Genomic DNA, 13,511 nt, shown 5'->3' on the forward strand with positions numbered 1-13,511 from the left:
GTGTTTGGGCATTTTTTTCTCCTTTTTTTGATAAAGTTGGCTAAGGGTTTGTCTATTTTGTTTGTTCTTTCAAAGAACCAACTCTTTGCTTCTTTGATTTCTTGTATTGTTCTCTTAGCCTCCATTGCACTGATTTCTGCTCTGATCTTTATAATTTCCTCCCTTGTATGAACTATGGGTTTGTCCTACTCTTCTTTTTCTAGAAGCTTGCAGTCCAGCATTAGCTTGTTTATTTGAGCTTGCACTGTTTTCCTAATATGGGCATTCACTGCTATGAATTTCCCTCATAAGACTGCTTTCATTGTGTCCCAGATTCTGATATGTTGTATTGGCATTATCATTTAATTATAGAAACTGTCTGATTTCTTTAATTTCCTCTGTGACCCATAGGTTGTTCAGAACTGGGTAGTTCAATTTCCATGTCTTTATGAGATTCTTGTGGTTTCTTTTGCTATGGAACTCCAATTTCATCACACTCTGATCTGATAATACACAGGGAATAACATCCATTCCTTTGAATTTACTTAAACATGTTCAGTGTCTTTCACTGTGTACACAATTTCTGCTGTTATTTGAGAAATTATTTCTGATTTTATTTTTTTCCAGATCCTCTTTCATTGTTAGTTCAGGGAGTCCAGGTGGTTGAGTATCAGACTGTTCCATCTTGTTGCCCTTTGGGATTGCCTTTGGTGATCTGCAAGTCTGGTTTTGAGTCTTATTTGACTATCTTCTCATTTCAACAGATGTAGTCTGTTGCTCCTTTGTTGAGGTGATTCTTTGCTTGCCCAGTGGGCTTCAATTCTTGGCAAGCATTAGAGAGTCCTTCTCTCTGCTGATCTCCACTAGGCCAGTTCCTGGGTTCAGAATGATGGTCTTTTGGATCCCTGTGCTATGTTGTTTTCCAGGTGGGGTTCTGGCTTGGGCCTGTGCATGTTTAGCAACGGTATCTGGGTGGGCCTCTGGCTGTGGCCTGCTTACCTATGCAGGTGTTTTCTAGGCAGGCCTTTGGCTGGGGCCTATGCACCTAAGCCTCTGATGTCTAGGTGGGACACTGGCCAGGGACGGCACACCTGTGCTGCTGTTGTCCAGGAGGAGCTCTGGTTGGGGTCTATGTGCATTTACTGATGGTATCTGGGCAGGCCTTTGACTGGGGCCTGTGTATTCAAGATGTTGGTTTCTGGGCAGGGGCCTGGCTGGATCCTGTGCACCCACACATCTACAGTGCAGGTGGGTGAGAATACCACGAATACCACTATATGTATATATATGTGTGTGTGTGTGTGTGTGTGTGTGTGTGTGTGTTGGACCATATGCAGAAATAAAAAATGGAGACAAAGAATCATTAACCTGAGGAAGAGAACTGTGAAAAATTGTCTTCTGGAAGCCCATTGAAAGAATTTCTTCTATAGCATTGAAAAATGAAACTAAATCCTTTAAAATTACAAGAAAGAATTTTAAATGCTTCCTCCATAAATAAATGATAAATGTTTGATGTGATATAATATTTATCCTGGTTTGAACATAAAAAATATATACATGTATCAAAACATCATATTGTGCCCCATAAATGTGCACAGTTCTCATGTATCAGTTAAAAACAAGCACAGTAAAACTAGTGAGTGTTTCTTATGTATTTTATTAGCTACCAGTATCCATAATTCTACATAATATCTCTAAATTCCATAATCATACATTCTACAAATTTATTTGTCTTTCAAACCAGGAATCCCACTTCCAGGAAATTCTAACATATATGTAATGTACTATTATGAAACTGCATGAATAACACTAATCAGTGAAATAATTTATGTACAGGACATTGTAAATAACCTAATGCTCATCTGTAGAAGGTAAGATATGTAAACTATTCTGAATCCACATGTTAAATATTATGTAGTTATAGAAAAAAAATGACAAAATTCATTGAACAACCAATATGTATGAAATGATCTCTATTTTGTATTATTAAATGAAAATGTATATAGTAGCCCACTTTTTCTATAATAAAGGGAGGAAATAATGGTACATATCTATAGTCACTTATATATAAACATACATATGTATATATAATACTTTATAACATATTTATAGTTGCTACATAGAATATATATTTATATATATTATATTATATTGCCAACAATATAATATATTAATATTATATTATAAATATTATATATATATTTAATTACATTCTTTTAGAAAAGGTGGTAAGATGTAAAGAGAATAACTATTTTAGCATTGAAAATAGGTTGTCAAGTTGAACTCTGAAATTGATCTTTAGATTTGGCAAATAAAACATTTAAATAAAGACAGTGCCTTCAAGAAGTTGTGTTGAGCTAAGGAGGAAATATATGGATTGTTAGTGAGAAGTGAGTGTGAGGTCAATGAGAAAATGTTTTTGTGTTTGTATAGTGCTGAGAATAATGGATTGGGGAGAAAATATTCATGACACAAGAGGGGGATACATTTGCTGGAGTGGATGAGAAATCTAGTAATGATGGTACACACTCCCTCAATGCCTTTTGAATCTCCATTCTAATTTTTAATTCTCATTTCAAACTACATCCAAGGCACACTCAACAGAAGTGTTTAATTGCTTCCTTCCTTTCTTTCTATCTTTGCTGTTTTAACTATTTATCCAATTTTTGACCTCAGAAAAACAGATTGATTAGATCAGAATTTGTAGGATTCTAAACCTCTTTATGTATGCAGTCTAATTTAATTTTCATATTAGTCTTAACATTTTCCTAGTAAGGGAAACTGATGATTATACTAACTTGCTTATGCCTATGGTATTTGATTGTTCCTTATAGATTCAAGGGTCAGTTCTATTTGAACCTACACCCCAATTGTTTCACAATGTTGCAGTGACTTCTACGAATGCTCTAAAAAGTCTTTAAAGAAGTTGAACATAACTTCCAGCGACAATAATTTTTCTCCTATTACTTCTTTTACTAAATATTTATTGGGCACCTATATCACATGGAAATAAAGGAGTGATAAGATGGACATGCCTTCTGCTATCATAATGCCTATAGTCTTTTCAGAAAGACATTGATTATAAGAGATTTTGGAACAGATGGAATGCTATCCAAAAGTCAAAATAGTTATAATAAATTATCATTGAAAACATTTGTGAAGGATCACAGAATAAGATATTTTTTTAATTATGAGACTAAAACCCCCAATACTTCGTGATACTAGGTATGTAATAAAAACAATATAATGTATTCTTAATTTATTTGTTAGCATATTTAATCACAGTTTTAGAAAACTTGAAAATAAACTTGAATATTTGTGTTTCTTTGGCAATTTCTCAACAGTTTTATGTAAGAATTATCAATGTACTCTTTAATCTTTAAAAAATCACTTCAGTGGTCCACTAGAGAAAACTGAAATTAAATAGCAAGTTTGTAAATCCAGAGTAGAATACGATCTTGACTTTGTTGGCAAGAACTGACATAAATAAAATAGCAAGTAAGTATAAGTCACAATATCAAAATGTGGGAGGGTGGGGGATTTAGCTCAGTGGCACAGTGCCTGCCTGGCAAGTGTGAGGTCCTAAATTCAATGCACAATACAAAAAACAAACAAACAACCCCCCCCAAAAAAATGTGAGATATGGAAAGAGAAAAAATTGAAGGGGCATAATAAAAAAAGAAAAGTAAGTGATATGACACTCAAAATTTTTGAACAGTTTGTTACCATATACAGAAAGTTGTCAGTAATTTTATATTTTTAAATCTATACTTTGTCTCAGTGCATTGAGAACTAAAAAGAATAACACAATGTTTACTTTTTAAGAAGTCATCCTTCTGAAGATACGGCACATATATTTTCTTCTCTAGTACATAGTCAGAAAATGAAAGAATATTCTCTCAGTAACATTTGAGGAGAAGGCCCAGGTACTTTGAGATGAAGTGCATTTGTTTTTTCAGGAACAGAAAGGAGAAGATCCGTGTGCTTTCTTCAGTCAGGGATCTACTGGCTTGAAAATTTCACAGTAGTTCCCTGTCATTTACAGGATAAAGAACCACCCAAAAGACAGACAACCCAGGTCATTTTTTCTGATCCTTGTCATCTCCAAGGCTTGTCTCCTGCCCTTATCACTTTCTAAATTCCATCTAATTTCAGAATACCCAGTCTCCGCCCTTTGTCTGAAATGCTGTTCTGCCTGCTGCTCTTTGGGTGATGAGCTCTTATTCACTTGTCAAAACTCAGATCAAATTGTCACCTTTCTGGGGTGACTTCCCTGACCTCTCCAAGTGAAGTCAATCATCTTCTCTCTTCTGTTCTCATAGTGTATTTCTGTGGTCTCTATGAATGATTTTCTTGTTTAAATATCTAGCTTCATTCCTATATTGTAGTCCTGGGAAGACAGCATATAAGTCATATCAGTATCATTATCCAGAGTTTGGTCTGTACTTGATGTTTAAACAGTGTAGGTTTAAAAAGCCATTTAAAATCAACCAGCTCAGGATGAACCTCAGAGAATAAAAAATAAGCTTCTAGGGCCATTAGGTTTGAGCCTACTGCGTGAAGATTTATTGTTACTGGTGAGGGGGAAATAAGGCCTAACACCCAAAAGAACTGGAAAAAATGGGTAACTAGAGTTGGAGGAAGTTGAAGGAACTACATCTCCTATGTTTCAGCATTCATTTCTAAAGGCCATTGTTTCAAGAATGTGTTATTGGAGTTTAGTAATGTCTAGAGCCATTTACTTGTCCTTAAGATGTTCCTTGTAGCTATAAGGCTATATCTAAATTAAAGCTAATGACCAAACAGATATTTTTTCCCCTCTATTAATGTCTAGTAGGAAAGAGTCATTAGCGCATATATGAATTAGAGTCTGTTTATAAATTACTGGGAAAATCATTGCATATTCCCTTAAGCAATTCTGTGTATCTAAAAAAGTAAGTGTAGTTGATAGGTTCAATGAGCAAGACTCATGGCACATAACCAAAAGCTACTATTCTAACAATACTTATTCAGTGGAAAGAAGCTCCTTCTCTGACTCTTCATATGAATACATGCAGTCCAAAGTTCTATTTGTTCCTTGGTAGTAAAAAGCCCCATAGCCACTATAATTCTCAAACATAGTCTCCAATGCAAAATCAGAAAGCCTAGTGCTCCATGTCATAATCAAGAGTCAGCTTCACTCATGATTAGAGGGACTTCTTTTCCTAAGGCCCTGATGCAGCCCCATGCTTTGATTTCTCTGCTGATTCTTACCCACTTCTCCCTGGCGAGTTGAGACATTGGACAATTTCAGGGCTGAAGTTTGAGAAGGAAGGTTGAGAAGGAGGCTGAGAAGGTCTTACATGGCTGTGGGGGCTCAAAATGTTATTTATTTTTAATGGGGAAATGATTATATATATTTATAAGGAAAAACATGATGCTTTGACTGATGGACACATTATAGAAAGGTTTAGTCAAACTAATTAACATATCTATCACCACACCAATGCCTTATGTTTTGGGGTAATACGGTTAAAAATCTATTATAACACTTTTGAAATATGTGATATATTAACTGTGGTTACCATATAGTACAACAGTTCACCAAAAGTTATTTATTTGCTTTAATGGAAACATTCTAACATTTGATCAGTGTCTTCCCTTTTCCCCATTCCTTCCTTCTCCCAGACTCTGGTAAATACCTTTTCACGCACTGATTCTGTGACTTTGGCTTTTTAAAATTCCACATGTAAGTGAGATCATATAGCATAAGACTTTCTGTACTTGGGTTATTTCACGTAGTATAATATCCTTCACTCCATCCACTCTGCTGAAAATTACAGTATTCCCTGTAGACCTTTTCGTCTCATTCTTTAGAGATCCTCACTGACACCCATCGGTCCCATATCCCAAAAGGTAGATAATTCAGATTACACATTTTCCTCTGCCTGTTCTTCAGTCAGCCCCTCATGGTTCGACCCCAGTTGGGATTACCTTGCCTCCCAAACATCCTTTTTAGCCAAATCTTCATAAAGCTCTTGCCTGCCTGGGACTCAGCTATAAGTTCATATCCTCACAAACAGTAGAATGCAGCCATCTCTATCTCTTTCACTGTCTGCTCCTCACACTGAAAGCGGAGCCTCTTCTCTTTAGATTTCTCAGGCACACAGTAGACTTCAGTCTAGGGTGCCCCCCCCAACACAAGGTGACACCTATGAGTCAGACACTGTAGCTCATCTCGCTAAACTCAGCGGAGGGGAACACATCTCTACTTCCCCATCGCAGCACACAGATGACTGTCCCCACTGAATGAGCCTCGTAAATCTTCTCACAGTCTTCGAAAGCTTGACCACTTTGTATCACTGGTGAGGATTATGGTTTTCAAGAGTTCTGTAACTGCTTTTCAACCATTCTCTTTCAAATTCTGAAGATGGCCAGGTAGCTCCTTTGAAATGCTTTCTTTATGTTAAGTTGGTGAATAAAATGAAATTTCAAACTTAAAGTCCCATCCATGAAGTATGTATTTACAAAACAAAAATACTTTTAAATTTCAATGCATTACTCTTCAATGAGACATTATTGGCTCTTACATATAAATGTACAGATCTGTATAGAAGCCCCACATAGAACATTGAATAATTGTTCTTTTTACTCTTACCTTTTATCGTGTCTTGGTATGTGCACAAGTCTAGTGAGTGAGGAATTGAACATGTGGATTTTAAGTGATCTTCAAAATTTTTCTAGCTACTAAATAGATTGGATTCCAGCACATATGCATATATGTTTATTTGAAATAGACCTGAAAATGAATTTCACCTGAAATGTATGATGAATGAATTAAATTGAAATCAAGTATCTGGGGAAGAGGAACTCAGCATACAGCCTGTGATGGGATTCCTCAGAGCAGAGGAACATAGGAGAAGAGAGGGATTTTTTTCTTCATTTCTCAGTCAGAATTGAACAAAACATTTTCAATAGTATTGTTTAAATAATATTTCAGAAGACACAAAGTAGCATACATATATAGGATGAACACTAATGCTAACTTGGTGAATAAGTCAAACTTCAAATTTAAAGTCCCATCGAAATCTAATGTACAACATGAAGACTATAGAGAATGAAATTGTACTATACTTGGAACTCATGCTAAATAAGTATATTTTAGCTGTTGTTCCCACAAAAAACAAAACAAAACACAACAAAACAAAAAAGAAAGGAAGAAAGGGAGGAAGAAAAGGACAGGAAATGAGTATGTAAGATGATGAAAATGTTAATTTGTGCCACTGGATAATCTTTTGTATATCTATATACCATAATATTCTGTATAAGTTAAATACACAAAATGAAACTGACTTAAAAATAGCCATTTTTTCTTTGGTATCTTTATGTCTCTTTGCACCTTTTTCCTCTCTCCACATAGTATTCTAGTATTTTCCTCAGTTTTAATTCGAGTTTTCCTTTCAGTTTCCTGTGTTTCTAACTAATTTTCCTTTCAATAACTATAGTCACCCCAGCACCACTAACCTAAGCTGTAGAAAGAAGGAAGTGTTCTGACTGGACTGTTTCATACCAGTGTTTAAATGGCTGGAAACTGGTTTGTCCCTGTCAAATATCCAATATTTACATTTTTAAAAGGGAGTCTTATTATTCCAAATTAATTTAATCTGTGATCTATGATAAAATTACCTTCCTCAAGGCCCAATGTATGCTAAGTTTTCAATATTTTTTATTGAACCAATAAGTGGATGTTGGGCTTTCAGGCAGTATAAAAATATGAAGTGAGCTTATTATGTAATTTAGCAAAGATATTTTCAGACAGGGGTCATACTTTCTAAGGCATATCAGACATACCTTCAGTGCCAGCTTCTTAGGCTGTTTTGTTTGTTTGTTTGTTTTTTGGTACCAGGGATTGAACTCGGGTCCTTGCGCTTGCAAGGCAGGCCACCGAACTGCTGAGCTAAATCCCTGACCCTTCTTAGGCTGTTTTGACCTTTCGTAATTTTGAAGACAAAGTTCATGGAGTATGTTAAAATCTAAAAATTTTGCAGCTTCATGATTAGAAGTAGAAAAAAAAATAGGCTATGGAAGAATAGGGATTTGGGAAGTAGGACAGAAAATGTAATGGTCAAGAAAGAGACTGTAAGCCTTAATCTGAAGGACTTTGAACTGAAATACAATATGAGTAGAGTATAAAAAATTGAGTTTTACCTCAACTTTAATTAGCTTTTTGGTCTAAGTGAACTGGATCCTCTGTAAGTCCATATGATGTGAGCCCTTTCTTTCTTTCTTTCTTTCTTTCTTTCTTTCTTTCTTTCTTTCTTTCTTTCTTTCTTTCTTTCTTTCTTTCTTTCTTTTTTTTTCCCATTTAGCTTCTTTAAACAAACCAAAATGTGCCAAAGGCCAGATCTAAAGGGAAAAGGCATAACACAAGGAAGTTGCATTGTGTCCACAAGCAGTGACAGTCAACATCTGAAGAGGGGGCTTTGGAGTCTGAGCTACACCTTAAATTACGAGTTAGGGTTGGTGCTTTTGATTTGTTTTTCTCAGCCCAGGCAATAGGTAATTTGTCCTGCAAAACAATGAGGAAGGCAATATTGAATAATGTATGCACACAAAGTACTTGAAATTGCTATATAATGAACTCCACATAAAACAACCCTTTGCTACCTTAAGTGGGCACAACTAAACTAGAGCCTTTTCCAAATAAATACTAATGTGGAACATTAGAGGAAAAAAATAACTGGACAAATTCAATATATGTATCACATTAGAAGAAAGAGGCTGTGGGATCTAAAAAATACTGGAAGGAAAGATAGAAAAATAAATCACAAATGTACAAATAGTCAGAGGCTAATTGGACTCCCTAAAAGTGTAGAGCTTTGGAACCTACTATTTGTTTAAGAGCAGTGAATTCTGAGCCTTTACCGTTGCACATTGAAGATGATCCTCCATGTACTTTACGAGGTCATGGTACCTTTTAATGCAGATAAAGGAATACTGCTATAAACACTGCACAGATCATAATCTTCAAGCCTCAGATTGAGTTTGCAGTGCTTCCTGCAGAAAGATCTCATTTGTGAAAGTAACCAATATGTTTTCATATTGCCAGACATCTGCTCTTGGCTAAGAACAACATGAAAGGGGATTTGTTTTCTGGTAGGATTTTTGTCCTCCTGCAAAGGAAGATCTTCTTTTGAATTAATTGACCATCTCAACAGAATGGCCTACATTCATATCTGCAAATTTATCTAATTAGGGCCTCCTTTTGGTTAGAATTATCATTTAACTCTTATGGATGCCTAAGGGCCTTCTTGTCCTTTCGCTACACATTGGATTTAGCAACTGCAAATACAAAATGCAAGGTATCTGGAGAGATGTGTGTATGCAATATAAGAAAATTGGGAATGTAGCATACAGTGGCCTTCCTTGATTTATGTACATGGAACACTTCCATAATTTCTCAATTTGCAAAAAATAAAAATTTTAAACTTTGGAACCCAAGACCTGGAAACCTGAAAGATTAAATAAATAGTCTAATGTTCCTCAAATTGTAAAATGGAGAAAACTAGATTTCAAATCTAGAGCTGTTTTACCCTTAATTTCAAGGTTGTCCTTCTGGATGTGGTTACCTTAAAGGACTTCCTGACTATGGGAAAGACAAGACTTATCAACCAGAGGTGCAGAAATACTAATTACCCATGCAGGGTGGTGGTGGGTAGAAGGAGAGCCAAGCAGACTTCTTCACTTTTCACTAAATAAATACTCATGTGACAATATCTGCTGAATGTGCTTTATGTTTCAATGATTTCTCCCCCAGAGACACTGAAATATTTTCCAGGTCAGGACTTTATCTGTACTTTTGTTTGATGCTACAATACCTAGTAAAGCATTGATATGTAAGGGAAGGATTTCATTAATGCATACTGTCCTGCCTGAAAGGATCCCAACAGAACCCCTGCTTAGCCATGAAGGTGAGCTACTTAGTGTACTTCACAACCATTGCTTTTTGATGTTTTAAAATCTACAAACATGTCATGCTGTCTACTTGACTATGAATTATAGATACTCCCATAAAGTAGATTCTTTTCTAAGGAGCTCCCTCTTTTTTTGTAAGTAGCAAAGGTCCAGAAAACTGTTTTCTTCAGAATAATTTTGTAGGGTATGGTCAATGCCAACATGCTATTTTTGCCTAACTGGTCATATCAATCAGTCCCCATTGGGTTCAGTGTGATTTCACAACAGATCCCACACACATCAGCAGTGTGAGTGGTGTTGACTCTCTGCCTCAGAACAAGGTAAATACAGTTAAGATTGGACTGTGAAATCAGTGGAAGTGTTCCTTTGGGTATATTAGATTTGGAAACTGACCCTAGCATTCTCAATGTTGTGTTTTTTTTCTTTTTTTAATCTATAGAATTTTATTAAAAGTGAGAAAAATTGAAACTCTTAAATATACATAGGAAGGATATTAAGTGGCCTGTCTACTGATATTAACTCTGGAATTTACTTCAGGCAAAAAGGTAAACTACTGCAAAATTAACAATGTATCCAGTTTCCATCCTGTCTTATAAACACCAAACATGTGAAATACTTTGAAATTAAGTAAAATTGTCAGTAGGGTCATCAGACATATTTGTATAGACTGAGGTGGTCAGAGAAAAGAACACTGAACAGAAAGGACATAAGCTTCGATCCAGGCTCAGTTGTAGCCCATATGATCTCACAGAAAGCTTTTAACTTTTGTCTATATCAGTAGCCTCATCTAGAAAATAAGGGAAATAATACTTTGCCTATTTGTGGATACTGAGTATCCAACAATATTATTGATATATACTAGAATTGAGAAGTGTTGTAAATATATGTTCACTTTATCATCCAGAGATAAAGGTATTAAAATAAAGATCTAATTTGATGCATCTTAAAGTACTAAGCAATAAAATGCCATCTCAGCCAGTTGAGGACAACACAGTATGCAAATATAGATTGCCTTTATTTTTAATCAACTGTTCCCCACTGTTTACTAAGGAACATTCCCTTTCACCTCATAAAAAAATTAGGCTGTAGAAATCTGTTATGGTGACATTTAAGCATCAGACACTTTAGCCGTTCACTACATTCCTTTTAACTGTCCCTGGTGGTAAATTCACTAGCAATGGAAGCACAGAAACATGCAGGTTGGACCTTTGGAATTCCAGCAGCAATGATTGCCTAACTGCTTGAATGTCAGTGGTTGGTGTTTAAAAGGACTTCACTAACTGAGACTTACAAGTTGCCCTCTTTGATATTCCATTAAGAATATTGTACAAGGAAAGTTTGCTTTCAAAAAGTGTTAGAAAAACATGTGAGCAAGGTTCCTAGAGCTCTCCTACCTGCAGCTCTAGACTCAAGGCAGTGAGACTCTGAGAAATGGCTGGGAGCTTTGAGAGTGAAGGCTGTTGTTCAAATCTCAGCTCCTCATATTAACATACTAGTTGAAATGATATTGATTTAAACCTTTGAATTATTCAGAGCCGCAGTTTCCTCATCGATGTAAAGGACGAGTGTACACTCAGTTCTTTAACAAGTGTATATTGAGCACTTGCTATGTGACAGATATGTGCTAGGTTTGAAGGGGTCAGTGATGACCACTAAGAAGGAACAAAGCCCAAAAAGTGATTGCACATAGTAAGGAAGATAGAACATAAAGAGGTCCACTAATACAGAATCGAGATAACAGTCCCCTCTTACAAATAGTGAGGGATCAGTGTGGAAATGTTACATGATACACAGTACTCATTGGTATCCTTAGGGAATGGGTTCTAGCATTCCTAAGCATACCAAAAATCTGTGAATGCTGCAATCTCTTAAAGTACTCTAGTGTATGCCTGTAGCCTACAGGCATGGCATGCATATTTTAAATCATTTCTAGATTACTTATAATGCCTAATACAACATAGATACTGCATGTTAATACAAGGCAAATGCTACTAATGCTATGTTCATAGTTCTAACACTGTTTATGGAATAATCACAAGAGAATAAGTGTGTACTTATTCAGCACAGACACAACCACACAACCATGGTAGGCCAGACTACATAGGAGTTGAACAGTGTTGTCACAGGGCTGCAGAGAGACTGAGCATCTGTGAATAGCTGGAGGCCACATCAGGGTGGCAGGGTGGGTTTGAGCACCTCTTCATTCACGCTGATTCACCGTCCGGAGTGTGTGCTGAGCTGCAAATGCAAGTTTTACTTTTGGAGCTATATATACATGCAGTTGTTTGAATCCACAAATGGGGAACTCATAGATACAGAGGACTGACTGTATTAGGTAATTATGAGATCAAAATAAAAAATGGAGATAGGCAGAAAAGAGACTTGGAAGATGTTTAGAGGAGAGTACCTGAAAACAGTCACAGCTACCAGAACATTCAGTTATATAATAATCATAATAGTAATATAATTATTAAATAATTTCTGTGGGCTACTTACTATAATTTATATATATTAAACTGATAAGAACAGACACTACACTTGATCTTAGCCAAAAGGCCAAGGAGCGATTTGATTTATACATATATATTATCTCATTTTATTCACTTATCATACCAGTGGGATATTTATTATTGCTTCCTTTTACAGGGAAAAAAGCGAAGCTCAGAGAAGCTGAATAATTCTCTCAGGGCACACTTCTAGTGTGTGATGGACTTAGAATCAGATTCCAAGTATTTTAATGCTAGGCAGTCATGGATTTTAGCATTATCTTATACCACTGTAACAAAAAATTGAAATATTTTGGAAAACATTGTCTAAATATCTGCTGTCTATTCTGCTTTGTGTACAGAAAAAGCTTCTGAGATTCAAGAATTGTGAACGAAGAAATTTCATATTCTAATTTAAATACTTTTTTCTCTCTTCATATTTCCAACTTTTGTAGCAGCAAGTTCCTAACTAATATATTTCCTTGACAAATAAAATAAAACAAGTATGTTGTTCTACCTGGAAATCTTTAAATTATCTCTTTAGACTTTCAGCACACAATTTACAAGTGACAGGCAACATATTTCATTATCTTTGTGTTTGAAATAACTTTCAAAGAGAGAGGAAAGGGGCGTTTGACATTATTGTAATCAATTCTGTCAGAAATATTATTGGATTTACCTGATCTCATGAACATAATCATTTTTCATTGTTATTCTGAGTTTTCTCAGATGTTTTACAGGAGGCTAGCATAAATAGTAAAACATGTTTCACTAAGACATCTGTTGAAAAAATAATGAGGATGTGCTTTGTTGAGCAAAGATACTGTATAGGCTGTGATGGTCTCTTCTGACAGCAAAGCAGCAAGTGGCCAAGTATCCTTGGGCAAATACAAACTCCCTACTGCTCCACAGGGAGGGTGCACAGTGACCCAGAGCCTGGGGGGTTGGCACTGTTGTACTCAGCTAGGGGCAGAAGGAAATCATAGCCAACAGGACACCGAAAAAATGCAGCCTACATAGCTCTGAGAAAGCCCAAGACCTCCAAGTTTACAAATCGGGCTATATTGGCATCAATCCAAAAAGTCTTGCCTA

The 13,511-nt window shown here is 35.9% G+C and overlaps 1 pseudogene; it reads right to left on the minus strand.

Moving 5' to 3' along the window:
* Nucleotides 1–12,331: 12,331 nt before the first annotated feature.
* LOC117284074 lies at nucleotides 12,332–12,501 on the minus strand (annotated as a pseudogene).
* Nucleotides 12,502–13,511: the final 1,010 nt, after the last annotated feature.

Source organism: Fukomys damarensis, unplaced genomic scaffold, assembly GCF_012274545.1.
Source record: "Fukomys damarensis isolate Sample0158 unplaced genomic scaffold, DMR_v1.0_HiC HiC_scaffold_33, whole genome shotgun sequence".
NCBI lineage: Eukaryota > Metazoa > Chordata > Mammalia > Rodentia > Bathyergidae > Fukomys > Fukomys damarensis.